The 18,138-nt window shown below is 36.9% G+C and overlaps 1 protein-coding gene across 2 annotated transcripts in view; it reads left to right on the forward strand.

Moving 5' to 3' along the window:
- The window catches only part of MAG (myelin associated glycoprotein), a 2,406,588-nt gene that overhangs the window by 356,661 nt on the left and 2,031,789 nt on the right, over window positions 1-18,138 (forward strand). The gene's annotated exons all lie outside the window — the stretch shown is intronic.

The following is an 18,138-nucleotide window of genomic DNA, read 5'->3' on the forward strand; positions in this document are numbered from 1 at the left end:
TATGGCAGGATGACTGTCTGTTTCTTTTTCAAAACTATATATCAAGCCTGGTTTCACACATTCTCGTTTCACCTTCATTAACAGGCTTTTCAACTTCTCCTCCTCACTTTTAGCCATTAGAGTGGTATTATCAACATACCTAAGGTTATTATTTCTTCTGGCAGTTTTGATTCCAGAATCAGATTAATCTAAATAAGGATTTTATGTGATATTTATTTATGTATTTATTTCATTTTTTTTAACATTTGTTTAACAGGAAAGGCGTTCTATGTTAAACATAGAAAGTAGGGAGAAGATATACAACCTTGTTGTACTCGTCTCCCAGACATTTCTAAGTAATTCCATATTTGTCTCTAGCTGTTACTTTTTGTTCTGTATACAGAATCCTCAAAAGGCAAACAAGGTTTATCTAATATCCCCATTTCTCTCTGAATGTGCCACAGTTTGGGGTCCACACAGCAAAAAGCTTCAGCATAGTCAACAAAGCAGAAGCAAGTATTTACTGGAAGTCTCCTCCTTTGCCTACTGCGCATGCCTCTTGTAAAACCAGCTTGTACATCCGGTATTTCTTGGCCTATACGTTACAGGAGTCTAACTTGTAGGATCTTAAGCATCAGTCTGGTAGCATGTGAAAAAAGTACAATTATTCTATTATTTGAACATTCTTTAATATTGCCATTTTTGGGATTGGAATATAAACTGACCTCTTGCAATCCAATGGCCAGTGCTGTATTTTCCATATTTGCTGTGAAATTATGCGCAACACTTCAACAGTACTCTTTTGCAAGATTTTAAACAATGCAGCTGGAATTGTACAATGTACTGCACCCTTATTATCAGTCAGGCTTTGTAGGGCCTATTTGATTTCACTGTTGAGGATGTTTGATATTGAATCATAGAACATGCTGTCATATGTCACAATGATGGTAGCACCCTTCTGATATATTTTTCATTTATATTTCTGCCACATCTTCTCAACCAGTTTTGCTGTGAATACGTCACTTCTATCTTTGTCTTTTATCATGCCTAATTTTGCATCAAAGTTTCATTATTATCAGTGTTCTTTCAGAGATATCCTTCCCAGTTCTGTTATTTTCTTCTGTTTCATTTCACTACTCATTTAAATATACTTCCTTATCTCTTCTAACTGTTCTCTGTAAGTCTGCATTCAGTTTGGCATATTTTATCTATTTGCGGTACTTTTTGTTCTTGTCCTCAACTTCGCTAATTCTAGAGCCTCCACAGATAGCAAATTTCCCTTCTTAATCCTCATTTAATTTGGATTTTTTCTTGCTGTCTTCTGGACAGTACCACAAACATATATCGATAGTTGTTCGGGCATTCTGTCCAAAATGTTTCACCCATTGAATGTGCTCTTAACACCCTCTACATATTAACGGGAGTATGAGTGGCTCAAGGTAGCACACACACCTTTGGTGTAAAAGGCTGTGAGTTCTATTCCCACACCAGATTGATGGATTACTGACACTGCAATGCAGCATAAGGGGGTGCTGTATTTCTGAGTGCGTCATCCTTTAGATGAGATGTCTAACCAAGGCCCTGTCTGACTCAGGTGTTGATAGCTTAGCTAGATGTAAAAGATCCAATGGCACCTATCAAAAAGAGTGGGAAGAGTTCCCTAATGCCCCGGCCAAATTTACTCTAGTAGCATAGATACCACCTTAGCTCTTTCCTGATCCCTTGATAATGGGCTACTAGCCTAGTGGGACTAACCTGGCCAACAAAGGATGAATAAAATAAAACAAATAAATAAAATAAAATAAAATATGTAAATATATTAATATTATATCCAGTTCACCTGAAGGCTTTTCCTGTTTTCTTTAATTTAATTCTAAACTGTGCATTGAGAGGCTGGTGGTCAAAGTAACAGTCAAATACAAGTTTTGCTTTTCCTGAGTACAGATTTCTTCCATCTGTGACAGCAAAGTCAATCTGCTTTTGATGCTAACAATGTGGTAATACCTACATGTAAAGCCATCTCTTAGCCTGTTGATAAACAGTGTTTGGCATTAATAGCGAATTACCTCAGCAGAACTGTTGCAGTCTATACCCTCCTTGCTTTCATACACAAAGACCACACTTGCTCAGTATTCCAGTAGATCATTGTGTACCAACTTTAGCAATCCAATCACCTATGATGGAAATAATATATTTTTTCTGTGTTTACCTACAAGGTACTGCAAATAGCTATAAAACTAGTCAAAGACCTCTCATCGACAGCTGTGGTTGGAACATTCATTTCTATCATTGTAAAATTGAAATAATACCTTAGAGTCTGACTTGAGATTATTTTGTCATGGGGGATAGTAGATGATTTTGGCATCCTTTTCTCGACTGTGAGGGCTACTCCATTTCCTCTACAATGTTCTTGTGCACAGCAATGGATCTGATGATTATCTGATATAAAATGACTTACTACAGTTACATTGCTGCTCATGTCTTGGTAAAACAGCAGTTACATCTGGAGCTGTAGTGGCTCAACAAGTAGAATGCCTGCCTTTAGTCTGGCAGTTAGCACCGATGATTAAGGCTATGAGCTGTTGACAGCTTGCGCCCCGTACTCCAGGGTTTGATTCCCTTTGCCTCTATTTGTCTGCTGTGTGACATTAAGCAAGTCACTTAACTAGACACTGTCCTGGGACAATTTCAAAACTCACCTAGGCTCTTCAAAGGTCAAGTCTCCTTGACTGCTTACCTAGTAACTACCTATGACCCTAAATAAACAAGACAGTAAAACTGATGAATAAATATATATATGGAAATCTAGTATAAAACTGTAAAGTGCAGTTACACAAATTGTTGCAAGAAAAAAATAAAAGAAAGAAAAAAAGAAAAAAAGAGCTTTGTTGCATGCCTTGAATTTACAGAATATCAGATCATTCCGGTACCAGCCCAAACCTAAACTCAAGTGATAAGCTGCATAGAATATTACGAAATAAGTTAATAAGGTTAGGACTTGGGAAGTATTCCTTTCAATGACTTCAGCCATGCACGCACAAAATCCACACTCCATTTGTCCCATGGTTTTGTTCTAAATTTACCCAGCTGCCTTTTACCCAAATCTGCTAATTAATACTGACACTAAGTCCTTGGTCCCAGGTCTGTCACCATCCATATTTCCCAGAATCTCATCTGCATCAACAGAATCAAAGATATTTATGTAATCCCTCACCAAATTAATTATTTGACTAAAAAGGAAATGTGGACTGTGATTGTGTCATTCAATTGATCAATAAATTGTCATGATACAACTACTATATCCTGATTATCCACTGCTGCATTTACTGGCCCTGCACTCTGTATACCCGAGAGTCAGCTAAAGCAGATGGGAAAATGCTGGGAATGATCATCAGATGGAAGAAAATAAAATAAAACTGAGAACCTTATAACCCCCCCTACTACAACACTAAAAATTAAGCCACCAAGGCTTTGCTGTAACATGCTATCATAGAACTATAAACTGTTTAAAATACACCAGAAACAATAGGCCAAAACCAAAATTAAGAGGATATAATGTGGTAACAAGGGACATATTGTCACCACCTCTGTGTACTATCCACCACTAAAGCCTGATGAGTTATTATGTTCTAACCACAAGTAACAAATCCACCACCTTTAAATTAAAAAATAAAGCACTTTTCCTTTTACCAAAATCAAACTGAGGGCTTTGCAAACACAGTACAGTAAGTGAAAGTTAAGGAAGGAGAGTATACAGAGAAAGAGGTTGGCGAAGAAGAAGTGGGATTGTCAAGCAGATGAAGAAAGTAGACAAGAGTATAAAGAGATGAGGTGCATGGCAAAGAGAGAGGTGGCGAAGGCTAAGGATAAGGCGTATGAAGAGTTGTATAAAAGGTTGGACACTAAGGAGGGAGAAAAGGACCTGTACCGATTGGCTAGACAGAGGGACCGAGCTAGTAAAGATGTGCAGCAGGTAAGGGTGATAAAGGATAATGAGGGAAATGTACTCACAAGTGAGGAGAGTGTGTTGAGCAGATGGAAAGAGTACTTTGAGGGGTTGATGAATGAAGAGAATGAGAGGGAGAGAAGGTTGGATGATGTGCGGATAGTGAATCATGAAGTGCAGTGGATTAGTAAGGAGGAAGTAAGGATAGCTATGAAGAGGATGAAGAACGGAAAGGCTGTTGGTCCAGATGACATACCTGTGGAAGCATGGAGGTGTTTAGGTGAAATGGCAGTGGAGCTTCTCCCTTTACCCTTGACATAACTTCTGGCACTAACTGAAGCTTCTCCCTAAAGAAAGAAATGGCCCAGATCAACCAAGTCACAACCCATCAAACAAAGTGATCCCCTCAAACCCATGCAAAACCAGCAGTATCAAGATAACTGTCAGCCCTGTACCTCTCAACCTCTTATGAAAGAATTTGTATCAAGATAACTGTCAGCCCTGTACCTCTCAACCTCTTATGCAAGAATTTGTATCAAGATAACTGTCAGCCCTGTACCTCTCAACCTCTTATGAAAGAATTTGTATCAAGGTAACTGTCAGCCCTGTACCTCTCAACCTCTTATGCAAGAATTTGTATCAAGATAACTGTCAGCCCTCTACCTCTCAACCTCTTATGCAAGAATTTGTATCAAGATAACTGTCAGCCCTGTACCTCTCAACCTCTTATGCAAGAATTTGTATCAAGATAACTGTCAGCCCTCTACCTCTCAACCTCTTATGCAAGAATTTGTATCAAGATAACTGTCAGCCCTCTACCTCTCAACCTCTTATGCAAGAATTTGTATCAAGATAACTGTCAGCCCTGTACCTCTCAACCTCTTATGCAAGAATTTGTATCAAGATAACTGTCAGCCCTGTACCTCTCAACCTCTTATGCAAGAATTTGTATCAAGATAACTGTCAGCCCTGTACCTCTCAACCTCTTATGAAAGAATTTGTATCAAGATAACTGTCAGCCCTGTACCTCTCAACCTCTTATGCAAGAATTTGTATCAAGATAACTGTCAGCCCTGTACCTCTCAACCTCTTATGAAAGAATTTGTATCAAGGTAACTGTCAGCCCTGTACCTCTCAACCTCTTATGCAAGAATTTGTATCAAGATAACTGTCAGCCCTCTACCTCTCAACCTCTTATGCAAGAATTTGTATCAAGATAACTGTCAGCCCTGTACCTCTCAACCTCTTATGCAAGAATTTGTATCAAGATAACTGTCAGCCCTGTACCTCTCAACCTCTTATGCAAGAATTTGTATCAAGATAACTGTCAGCCCTCTACCTCTCAACCTCTTATGCAAGAATTTGTATCAAGATAACTGTCAGCCCTCTACCTCTCAACCTCTTATGCAAGAATTTGTATCAAGATAACTGTCAGCCCTGTACCTCTCAACCTCTTATGCAAGAATTTGTATCAAGATAACTGTCAGCCCTCTACCTCTCAACCTCTTATGCAAGAATTTGTATCAAGATAACTGTCAGCCCTCTACCTCTCAACCTCTTATGCAAGAATTTGTATCAAGATAACTGTCAGCCCTGTACCTCTCAACCTCTTATGCAAGAATTTGTATCAAGATAACTGTCAGCCCTGTACCTCTCAACCTCTTATGCAAGAATTTGTATCAAGATAACTGTCAGCCCTGTACCTCTCAACCTCTTATGCAAGAATTTGTATCAATATAACTGTCAGCCCTGTACATCTCAACCTCTTATGCAAGAATTTGTATCAAGATAACTGTCAGCCCTCTACCTCTCAACCTCTTATGCAAGAATTTGTATCAAGATAACTGTCAGCCCTCTACCTCTCAACCTCTTATGCAAGAATTTGTATCAAGATAACTGTCAGCCCTGTACCTCTCAACCTCTTATGCAAGAATTTGTATCAAGATAACTGTCAGCCCTGTACCTCTCAACCTCTTATGCAAGAATTTGTATCAAGATAACTGTCAGCCCTGTACCTCTCAACCTCTTATGCAAGAATTTGTATCAAGATAACTGTCAGCCCTCTACCTCTCAACCTCTTATGCAAGAATTTGTATCAAGATAACTGTCAGCCCTGTACCTCTCAACCTCTTATGCAAGAATTTGTATCAAGATAACTGTCAGCCCTGTACCTCTCAACCTCTTATGCAAGAATTTGTATCAAGATAACTGTCAGCCCTGTACCTCTCAACCTCTTATGCAAGAATTTGGAGCAACACCCAGCATAATGGAGGACCAAGCCATGAACCAGGAATAAACTCAAATATTGCTTTTATAAACTTTGAGAACTGCTAAAATAACAGGTGTAACATTTATATTCATATATAGAAGGACATGAAACAAGAAAACACAAAAGGCCATCTTTTTTTAATGATTCCACTCCTCAATGCTCCTTCAGAAAACTACAAACATCACAGGGAACAACCCAAAAATTAATAAAAAACTAGGTAGACAGCCCTCAAAGAAATGTCCCACCAGAGAGCACCCACTTACTTTAAAGGGAGCCCTATATTAGTGAAAATCAACAACAAAGCACTATTCTTCTAGTCACAGGGTGAGTGTCTACTGTAGATGTAAGAGCACTAAAACTGCTGGTGTGTGTGCCTTTCAGACCTGCAATAAATACCAGCAACTAATCCTAGAGCTGGACATCATGGCTCCCACCCAGTAGCAATGTGGGATGATAGACTGTAGTCTGCAAGTGCTGCTTATCAAAAGAGTGAACATTTTGACAGTTTATGTTCTAGAATTATATCTAACTAGTTTAGTTTATACTTCGCAAATAGAAAATATGCAATATAGTGAGAAAGTCTGAAAGATAAAGAAAGATATTGCGGCTCTTTTAATTAACTCTCCCTTACTGAGTATGTACAATTCACTATATAAGTTCACTAGAACTCCATAACATTTTAGGATTATTACTGCACAAAAGTGAAGGCAGCTTCTTAGAACCACATGTACCATTGTTTAATAAATCCATTCAAAACAGTGTTTTAGCTTAAAAGCATACATTTTTTTTTCTGTCCACAAATATAGACTTTAATCAGTTCCACCAAATTTCAGACCTGCGCATCTGACATGTCCTTTGCATCACTGTGATAAGAATAATTATGTAGTGCATGGTGCACCATGATTGTGATCCACAATTGGGGAATCTCTGGACATCCATATCTCAAATACATAACAAGCTTATTTTGATCAGACACCTGATCATAATCCTCCATTTCCTAAGCAATGAAAATAAATCTGAGGATATGGCTTTATTTTGTCTAAAAGTGCATGCCCTTGGAAAATGTAAATTCTGTTTCCTAACTAAAACTACTTGCATTTTTGAACAGGTTCCAGCTGCAAATTCCTTTGATGCCATCCCTCACCCCAGAACACAGCTTTTATAATTAAACCAAACAATAAAATTGGAAACTTGCTGCAATGCTGATTGTATATTATAGCAATAACCCATGCCTGGGTGTGGGTAATGCTGGATTTACCCACGGTTGGTGTTGTTTGGTCACGAGGGTGAAGCCCGAGTGGCCAAACAAAGTCAACCGTGGGTAAATCCAGCATTACCCACACCCAGGCGTGTTATTGTTATTATTATATACAATGACATTATTTAAGAAAAAAAAATTACTTTTCTTAAATAATGGCATTGTATAATGCCTCCTTGCTGCCCTTCCGCACCTGTCTGGTATTCTGCGGCAGTTCTAATGTAATGCGCATGTGCATGCCTACGCAGTACATCAGCACTGTGGGCAAAAGCAATGGAGAAAGCAAGATCTCCGTTGCTTTTTAAAAACTGTTTCGCTATGTTAAATGAGTTTAACATAATGAGACAGCTTTAGAAAAGCAACGGAGATATCTGTTGCTTTTTTAAAGCTGTCTCGCTATGTTAAACCCATTTAACATAGCGAGACAGTTTTGAAAAAGCAACGGAGAAAGCAAGATCTCCGTTGCTTCTTAAAAACTGTTTCACTATGTTAAATGAGTTTAACATAGCGAGACAGCTTTAAAAAAGCAATGGAGAATCTCTGTTGCTTTTTTAAAGCTGTCTCGCTATGTTAAACTCGTTTAACATAGCGAGACAGTGTGAAGCAACGGAGATCTTGCGTTCTCCGTTGCTGTAAAAAAAAGAGTTATAGTAATGGAAAAAGTCCGGGCAACTGGACCTTTTTCCATTACTATAACTCTGATTTACAACGTGTACACTGACCAATCAGCGTGCACGTTTTTGAATATTTAATGGGGGGGTCATTGTATAATAAAAAATTAAGAGTGAGGCAACATTTTTAAAGGAGACAAACATAAAAAAACAGTGTTCAGCAGGAATCTCTGGGAGGATATTACTATGCGATATCTTTTTCAGGAAGGAGTTAAAGTGAGGGACCACCACTTTGGGTAACTACCGTGTTATTTGGAAGGTTCTGGACTTCAACAGAGAGCATATCAAATACTGGTCATTGCAGAAAAAGTCATGTAAACCATCAAATAAGGCATCAAAACTGTCTCTTAAAGATTATCAGGGATGATAATTTTATAGCATAAAAATTGTAACAAATTCCACACCCTGCTAATCTTACTATGGAATACTTGCTTTTCCTATTTCAATAAAACCTATCTGTGACAATTGTTTATTAACTATTTCTTGACTCTGAGAGAATAGTTAATACTAATCATGGACTTGTAAAAAAGTATCTTGAGGGCATTTATATATGCAGATCAAGTTACCATAATAAACCAAATGTAACATTAGATTCTTCTGTCTTCATACATATCCTAATCCATAGATCATAACATTTGTTGTGTATAGTATATTTATTTTTTTAAACTCACAACTATCATTAAAGACAAAAGTATAAATGTCAGTGTCCTCTTGTAGCACTCATTTAACCAAACTTTTGAAAGAGTAACACATCTTTCTGTCTTAAAAAGCTGTATATGTTCATGACTATAAGGTGGGATGTATAGTCATTTTGTCATTCATATTGCTCTCCTATAACAGATAGTGTTTGAGGACAAAACTAAAGGTTCATAGGGAAGTACCAGGCTAGCTGTCCTTGCAGACCATTTTAAGCCTAGCTAGTTTCTCTTTTTGTGTTTGAAATAACCTGTGCCATTTGATTAGAGACTGGCCTTACCAATCCCATGGTTGTATATTACCCCTAATGACATTAACTGGGATCATACCATAGATAATTTGAGGGGACCAACTGATGGGGTAAAGCATTTAGGAGCTGCCTCTGTCAGTAATACACGGGGCAGTTCTGGGTTAAATTTTCAGTTCCACATGTATAGATAGAAGTTGCACTTGAATATGGACACAACCTTCGTTTTTTTATGGATGGGGTCTGTTCCACTGCAGCAGTACCCTCTGTGAGATATACCTGTCCCTCCAAACTGTTTTATTGACCAAGTATTTCTGATGCCATTTGACCTGCTGATGTGCAGCAAATCCATCAGTAATGGGTCAGAGGATGCTTTGTATTCCAGTCACAGGTCACCTCTTAGCAGTTAGTAGGATACCAAATATAGTGACAGGGCTTTACATCAGTCCATTTAGGACATGTTGTTTACATCTTGTATACTTTTAGTAAGGTACCTCTTTGGGCATTCTAGATGTTGCATGTGTCTGTAGATATATATACCAAGGGGGATATGATATCCAATGACTGGCCTAACAAGGGCTGAGTAAAGGGGGAGAATGACATCCCTAGATCTAGACATTATCCATGTGTCTATAATCTGTGCAATATAGAAGTGACTATTACTGTTATTACTACTATTCATATTAGTATTAATTGCTATTACTGTTATTAAAATGTTATGCTATACTTTGATAGGAATAATTAGATAAAGAGTAGAAGTAGTAAAATAACAGAGAAATCATCCTCCTAGTTAGTTTTATGATGAAGTACACTTTGTTTGCAATTTGTTTTCAGCAGTTAGAAAACAGGTTAACTTGGTGTATTTGACTCTGTTACAATTATCATAAGGTCACCACAATTTCTGATGCCATCTCTACAAATCATTGGGCAGAAAAATAGACCGCAATGTTTCTTCTGTGATGTTTAGCAAACATCTCGTCAGCGAAAACACATGCAAAGATATCATGCAAAAAATGTAACTGAGGCAAAGGTACCAAGTTACAAGGACTGTCTGAAATTACATTTATTATTATTGTTTCTTAATTAGGAAAGATTTTGCTGTGGTCTGCAAAAACTCATCTGAAATGATGTTGCTTGAATAACTGTGCCTGATTCACAACACACACATACACACTAACACACACACATGCATACACACACGCATGCACACAAAAAACATGGGCAGGTAATTTGTTATTAAGACTAGAGGTGAACACTGAAAGATAAAATGACATCTGTAATTGCTTTGCCACAAACTACCTCTTCTGTTGTAGAGAAATAGTGTAAGTACATTCAGAATTGAATGTCTTCAAGCTTATTAATGTTTTTTGGTTCGAACCATACCATATCTTTATGGACCCACACAGTAAAGTTTTCAGACTTTTTAAAGAGTCTCAGATAATAAGTTCTAATACAGTTTATGGTTAAGTATTGAACTCCTGGGAGGTTGTTAAAGACACAAGTTAAATGTTGACTGTCTTTTTCTGTTTGTCAACAGCTAGTGTAGAAGACATCTTTCCAAAATTCAGAAATAATTTATTTATTTTGGACCGGAATATTCCTTGGAGAAACTATCTAAGCAGACAGCTTAAAGTGCTCAGAGGCATAAACTAGGGGACATGAAATAAAACTGTAACCTATTGTATTAATCATAATTTAGGTTTATAGAATGGCTAACACCTTCTGACACAAATAAAAGACAATGTCAAGGCAAAGATCAGTTTGTATTTGTTATAATTCCATATATTACCTGCAATTATTTATAACTGAAGAACACTGCAGAGAACATTAATTTTTATTCAGCAAATTCACCTGTGCTTTTTGGTTTTGTCTTTTATGAGAGGTCACTATACATTTTATATGACTAATGCAAACCAGCCTGACAATATGTGATAAAGTCGTAATACTAACTTTCTGGCAAAAATTGGAATATGCTAAACAAGCAAATCAGTCTAAAAAATGCAAAGAATGTACTCAGGTAGAATTACTGCATATTAAATAATACCACGAATGAATATATAAATTATAACTGGAATACATAAAGACTCTTTCCTCTTATTTAGATTCTCATAACTTTCTATTTGATCTGTAGACATTTTGATTGCAGATAAGGAATATTGATGCAATTTTGTGGTTTTAAGACAATAGGCAAACCTCTCAGAAAAGTATCTTTGCAGGCGTATACCTTTTTGATATTCTTGAGTGGATATAACAGTGAGAAAAGGTTAGTAATTCTTCCTATTCCAAGTCACAGTAAAGAGCAGAAATTATGTGCTTGAGTCATTCAGGGAAAGATAATAACATGATTATAGTACTATGAACTGAATAACTTTGCTAAGAATATAACATCACTGACAGCAGCACATTCAAGCTTTCTCTGAAAATTTCAGTTCTGAAATCACACATCTTGGGGGAGGGAAATCTCATGACGAGAGACGTAATCAACCTCTCCTGAATGTGTATAACCACATCCACTGTTCTTCAGTTGTAAGTTGGACCTTAAGGGGGGTAGTATTTGTGAAATAGTACCCATACAGCACATGTGTTGCAAATTAGTTTCTGAAACTAGGCATTAAGAAATTAAAAATGCAATTCAGTAGGTCCTTGTTTCAACTGTTAGCTACCAGTTTGATAACTAATTGCACAACAAAAATACGAAATTGTGTGCACTAAAGGTACTAAAAACTGAGTTCAGATAACATTTTCTAAACAAAAGTGCAGAGTCTAACAAAAGGTGCACTGTGATCTGAAACAAAGCATTACATATTTTTATTTCTGTCATTTTATGCAGGCTTGTAATGCAGGTGACATATCTGCAATGGCAAAGCTATTTCAACTGTCAGGTTAGAAAATGCTACTTCTCTTTTCACTTCTTTGTATGCAGTCTTAAACACAATGAACCTTACATGTTAGCAGCTGATCAAGTGTGAAACAACATCATAAGGTTAGTAAAAACTGGTTGCTTATGAGAAATGCAGCAGTGGTTGTAACATAAAGACAGGCATTTCTTATAACCTGTGTTGTACCTCAGATCTTGATTCACTCTTTTAACTCAATGATGAAGACTGGGGTTTTGAGTAGTTTACTTCCTTAACAGTGTTAATAGTGTGGTACATCCCATATTATAGTTAAGATCGGAGGTGAATGTGCTTTTATTGTTCCACTGTGCTATGTTCACTTTCTATTTATGTAAGCTCTAGACTGCATCAGCAGTGGCGAAGAAGGACGCTATGGCAGTAAAGTAATTCATTAGAGCACCATTTGTGAAAAAAATATTGCGTTCTAGTTTGCATATCAATGAATGTCAGCTGGGCAGTTACAGCACGCCCTCTGGGCATTATCCTGACCAGATGTATAAATGGATTGAATGTATAACATTAAAGACAGTACAGGATAAGTATCTTAGCACTCTAATTTCTTCAAATTCTTGCCATGAGGCTGTCTTTACACTAAGGATTCTGCATCAGGATAATCTCACCAGGAGGCGGACTGTTATTTACCAGAAAAATAACATTTTGATGGTCCACAATAATAAACCATGTTCCAGACTGACTGTGCTTTGATGCCAGTCTGTATATGTCAACATGTGTATGTCTGCATGTTTCTGTGTGCACCTGGACAGATATATCATGATCTTCATCAGGTCCTGCGGAGAAGTCGCAGTGCTACAGGAAATGGCATTCTTCTCCACAAAGGTGACAGTTCTTTTAAAAATACCCTTCTGCTGTCCTTAGAGAACTTGATAGGAAACACTCATTTCTGAATCTGGTTTACTGTTATGCCAACATTCAGTCCATTCACTGCTGATGACAGAGTAGGTTTTACCTATGGGTACATGACTGGGGAGTAAAGAAGGTCTGCATTCCATCGCACATAAGAAGGCTCACACTGAAAGAGATGGAGAGAGATGAATTCTTAGCCGTGTTAAATAAATTACTTAAGATCAGAAAAGGATGTATGAACTTTATATCTTTATCTTCAGGTATGCTATTCTGACTCTTTCTCTTTTGAGAATGTCTTTTCAAAAGGTTCTTTATACTGTAAACATCCAACCCAGTTAGGGAATGCTGACCATTTCACACTGTTCATCTTTTGGCTGGAGAGATCTCCAATTCTCACACACCCCTCTTACTCTACATTTATACTTCCATAGCGCCACCCACATATTCCTTGAACTCGATCAATGTTCAGCCATTGAATGGAATGTCCAGCAAATGGCTGAACATTGAACCCTATCCATCGAACGTTCATTTGGTGAATGTTCATTTCATCAATGGGGAAAGTAGCTAATTGGTCAACACTTCCCCATGTGCCCTTTTCCCCTCTGTAGTGCAGTCTCCGAATTGGTATATATAGTTAGGGGAGGGGTGGAGCCAAAACCCCCCACCTGGGTAAGTTTGGAATACTGTGGCGGGGCACATGAGGAAGTGTTGGCCAACTAGTTACTTTTCCCGTAGATGAAGTGAACATTCACTGAATGAACATTCAATGGATAGGGTTAAATGTTCAGCCTTTTCATGGAAGTTCCATTCAATGGCTGAACAAAGACCCCCTCAAACCAATACCATCAGTTCTCTACAGAAGAAAACAGTCAATAGAATTGCTCCCAATAGTAACACCCACTCTTGTTCACCACCCAAGATTCTCTGTCAAGCTGTTTTAGTCCTTGTACCTATAACTATCAAATTATATCTCTACAACCAACCCAGTACCCTCCTAATATTTTCTAATCATAGTTTACAGCAAAGATAAAACCCAAGTTAAATAAGATGCCCCTAACTCAGATTATTTACTATTCCTCCTCACTCTCCTTGCCTTCATCGCCGATTATCAAATCCACCTCGTTCAAATGCTTAGGACTTCAACCAATCCTCAAAAAGAATATCAACATCTATTCAGCCTGCCTTTCTCTATAACACCCTACCTCTGCAAACAAACCATAGCTGATTTATTTATCTATAAATATCAGAAAACTCCAAAGCACATTAACGCTTTTTCAAAACCAACAAGCGTTTTCGTTTCAAATGACTTCTTCAGATGAACAGAATGCATATCTTACAACACTCCCTCATTTATATAAATTGTATTTTTTGTATTCCAACTTGACCAATTTTATATGTATTTATCTGAAGGTGGCATTGTTATAATTTTTAAAAATACTATGAGTATTATATAAAGTTTTTATTGTGGTTTTACCATGTATTTAAAATGATTATTTATAGTATATATTATTATTAAAAAAAGTAGTATTTAGGGCTGTGTTAAGTGAAAATATTTGTTTGTTTTTTTCTTAGGTTAGGTGTATGTATGTATATAGGGAAGAATTGGTTAAATTAATTAATTAATTATTCAATTATTTTATTGTTTTATTGAATAATTTTAGATAGTTAACCAAATGATATATAAGGCTGGGAGTATTGTAAGATATGCATTCTGTTCATCTGAAGAAGTCATTCGAAATGAAAACGCTTGTTGGTTTTGAAAAGCGTTAAATGTGCTTTGGAGTTTTCTGATTTTTGTGCAATAAAGAGTGGTACGTTTTACAAGGATTTGAGCCTCTTACTCTGCTTTGCTCAATTTGGTTTTCGTATTTTGGTTAGACTGTTGTGAGCAATTGTTTCCATCGTTTTTTTTGGTTTATCTATAAATATCTCAAAACTAAGTATCCAAATTTACAATCAAATACCAAACCAAGGCCAAAATATACCTGGCCATACTCTTCCCTCTGTAAAATATCAATTCAAAAAGTTAATGGAGATATTCAAACCAACCCAGGTTTCGCTGTTTATAAAACCATCACTTCCAGCCCCAAAATAAACCAGTCACCTTATACATCTCAGTAAAAAAACTACCTTGCCACATACACTGCTGATGTAGTCATGTAGTCATAGCTACTGATACCTGGTTAAAAAAATAAATAAAGGCTAATGAGATTACCCCCCCCCCCCCCCGGATACAAAATACTCAGGCCTGAGAGAAAAAACAAGTGTGCAGGTGGTGTAGCAATCAACAAAAATATCCTAACCATCACCTTACTTCCACAGGAAATACCGACATTTAACAATGCTGAATTTGTAATAACAGTCCTAAAACTTAACAATAGGAAAATTAGATGTTTAACAGCAATTTATATACCTCCAGGAAATAATGTTGATACTGTTGAAAGCATCCTGTATTGGATATCCCAACAAATTACCTATGAAACTATAATATTTTGGGACTTAAATGTAGACTGGCAACTCATAAATTCCACTACCCTGACTGAATCCATAAACTTGTTCAGCTTTGGACAATTAATGACCACATCTAGTAGACTCAATAAAACTTCCGGAAGATGCACAACATTTGACTGGATTCTAGACACACTTCTCAGACAGCAGAAGTGAAAACATACCAACATATGGTATTAGAGCTCACCATAATTTACATAAACATATTATCTATAATCAAATATGAAATACAATCAATTTCGGCAAAGACATTTTCAATGAAACACTAAAACAACTTAAGTAGAATGTACTTAGAAAAATACTACTAAATACTGCTGCAGAACACTTTAATAATATATTATTACAAACCTGAAATAATCTAGCACCAGTATGTTATAAAAGAGTAAAGTCCAATCCTGTAGTATGGCTGACAAAAGAAACAAAAACAAGTCATGACAAAAATAGATAAAGCCTGGAAAACAGGTATAAAAATAGAAGTCAAAATGCCTTCCAGCAATTTAGACATCTTAGGGACCTTGCAAAACTCCATGGCATGCATGGAAAGATACTATGCCAACCTACAAGGCAAACACAAAAACAACACAAAACTTTTTTTAGTCATCACTAAATAAACTACTCCACCCTGGCAAGACCGCCCCTCCCTCTCCAAAAACATACAATGCAACAGACTCTATCCCCACACAGTTTAATTCCTACTTTATACAATCAATATTATCTCTCTTAGACACTAATACATCTGCCCCCTATCTTTCCCTCTGTTAAATGAAAACCAGAAACAGCTCTGTTAATTTTAGTCCCATAACTACCTCACTTATAAGGAGGTTAAACTAAAAATAACTTCTGTAGCTGGAGACCAACTACCATCAGACTACTTAAAAATGGCCACAGAAGTCATAGCCTTCCCTGTGTCCATACTAATTAATAGGTCAATAGCAGAAAAATACATCCCATCACTGTGGAAAAAATCCTACATCATACCACTGCACAAATGTGGCACATCTACAGAGTTTAATAACTACAGACTGAAAGTGATTCTCCCCCTCTCCAAAATATTAGAGAAATGCATACATATGCAGCTGATGCAATACCTATCCTGAAATAACCTGCTCTCAGAAGCCCAACCTAGCTTTATGTCCCAGCACAGCTCCACTACTTCTCTAATACATTTTACCAATATCCTAAACTAAAATAGAAACCATGGTCTGCTTGTGTCCACCATGTTCTTAGACTTGTCAACGGCATTTGATACTGACTTGTTCCAGCAACTAACTGCTCCTTTGACTCTCCTCAATATGACTTTCGCAGTACTCCTTGTTATGGTTTCTTAGTTACCTATCTGGAAGGCAACAAGCTATTAAATGGCAACAAACCTACTCATCCTTTTAACCAGTTACTACAGGTGTCCCTCAAGGTTCTATCCTGGGTCCTCTCCTATTTAATATATTTATTAATGACCTGCACACCTCCACTCACCATGCCAGCTTGGCTTATTTTACAGATGGCTCAACATTAATATGTGTGTCCATAACAATAAATAAGCTCTAAGACATTACCCAAAGATCTTTCTCCTCTGTAGTAACCTGGCTCAAAGAATCACACTTTATGCTCATCCCCCAGAAAATTAAGTTAATGCTTTCTACCTCAAAAAGCTGTAAAAATACAAAGCAATTTTTACCACAAAGTCAGGAAATAATACTTTGATTGAAACTGTAACTCACAGTAAAATTCTGAGAGTTGTAATAGATGACAATCTCATATATGATCAGCATATACAACACATCATTAAATCTACTCACCAGAAACTAGGCTTCCTTTATAGGATCAATTGATTCCTTACAGATACTTATAGAAAAACTCCAGCTACCACCACCTTACTGACAACTCTTTTATATGCCACTCCTATCCTAACAAACTTAAACAATACTCAAAGAAAGAATCTTGCCTCCTACTACAATAAAATGGCTACATTTCCCACCCATCTCCCTCAAAGGGCCTACCATTGTCACAGCTTAAAGCAATTAAATTTGCTTGAACTACACAACTACCTAACATATTCACAATAACTATAGCATGCAAGTTCATTCATCATCCAGAAAAATGCCCTGTATTACACAACTTATTAGGACCTACTGTCCAGCAAAGGACCTGCACTCCAGTAACAAATTCTTATTAATTACAAATAAGTCAAATAATGTTTCAGGAGACTCGCTGTACACCCAGTACTTTGCTAAACTCTGGAATAGTATCCCCACACAAATAAAACTCTCCAGCAAATTCAATAGTTTTAAACCACTGCTTAAACAATATTGTAACCATTCCTGGTCCTGCACATGTTCATCTCAAGGTTGAGAGTTTGTGTTTACTGTATGACACCCTCCAAATACTCTCCATAAACAAAATACATGCAACCTCTCACTGAAGGGGCAAAACAATTTTTATACATAACTGCTGCCTGTACAAGCCACTAAGCTGCACGTGGGCTTTCGTTTTAGTAACTTCAACCTTAGAATGTTTAAATATAACTGCTGTTTTTGTATAAATGTAAATGGAAATGTATTTTCTGTGTTTAACTGGAACTTAGTACAATACAATGTAAGCAAATAGAGCTTTTCTTCCTGGGCCTCTGCTGAAAATGGATATTACCCAGTCAGACTTTCCCAGTAAACAAAGACAAATAAATAAATAAATCTGTTTGAGTACTAAGTATGAAGAAATGATTTCAGGGCAGGGCAGGCTGATTGCTTATATACAATTTTATGTATTGTAAGTAGTTGCACATAGGTTAGGTGATTAAAAAGTTTAA

This window comes from Protopterus annectens, chromosome 8.part0 (assembly GCF_019279795.1).
Source record: "Protopterus annectens isolate FY-2018-M chromosome 8.part0, PAN1.0, whole genome shotgun sequence".
In the NCBI taxonomy this organism is placed as follows: Eukaryota; Metazoa; Chordata; order Ceratodontiformes; family Protopteridae; genus Protopterus; species Protopterus annectens.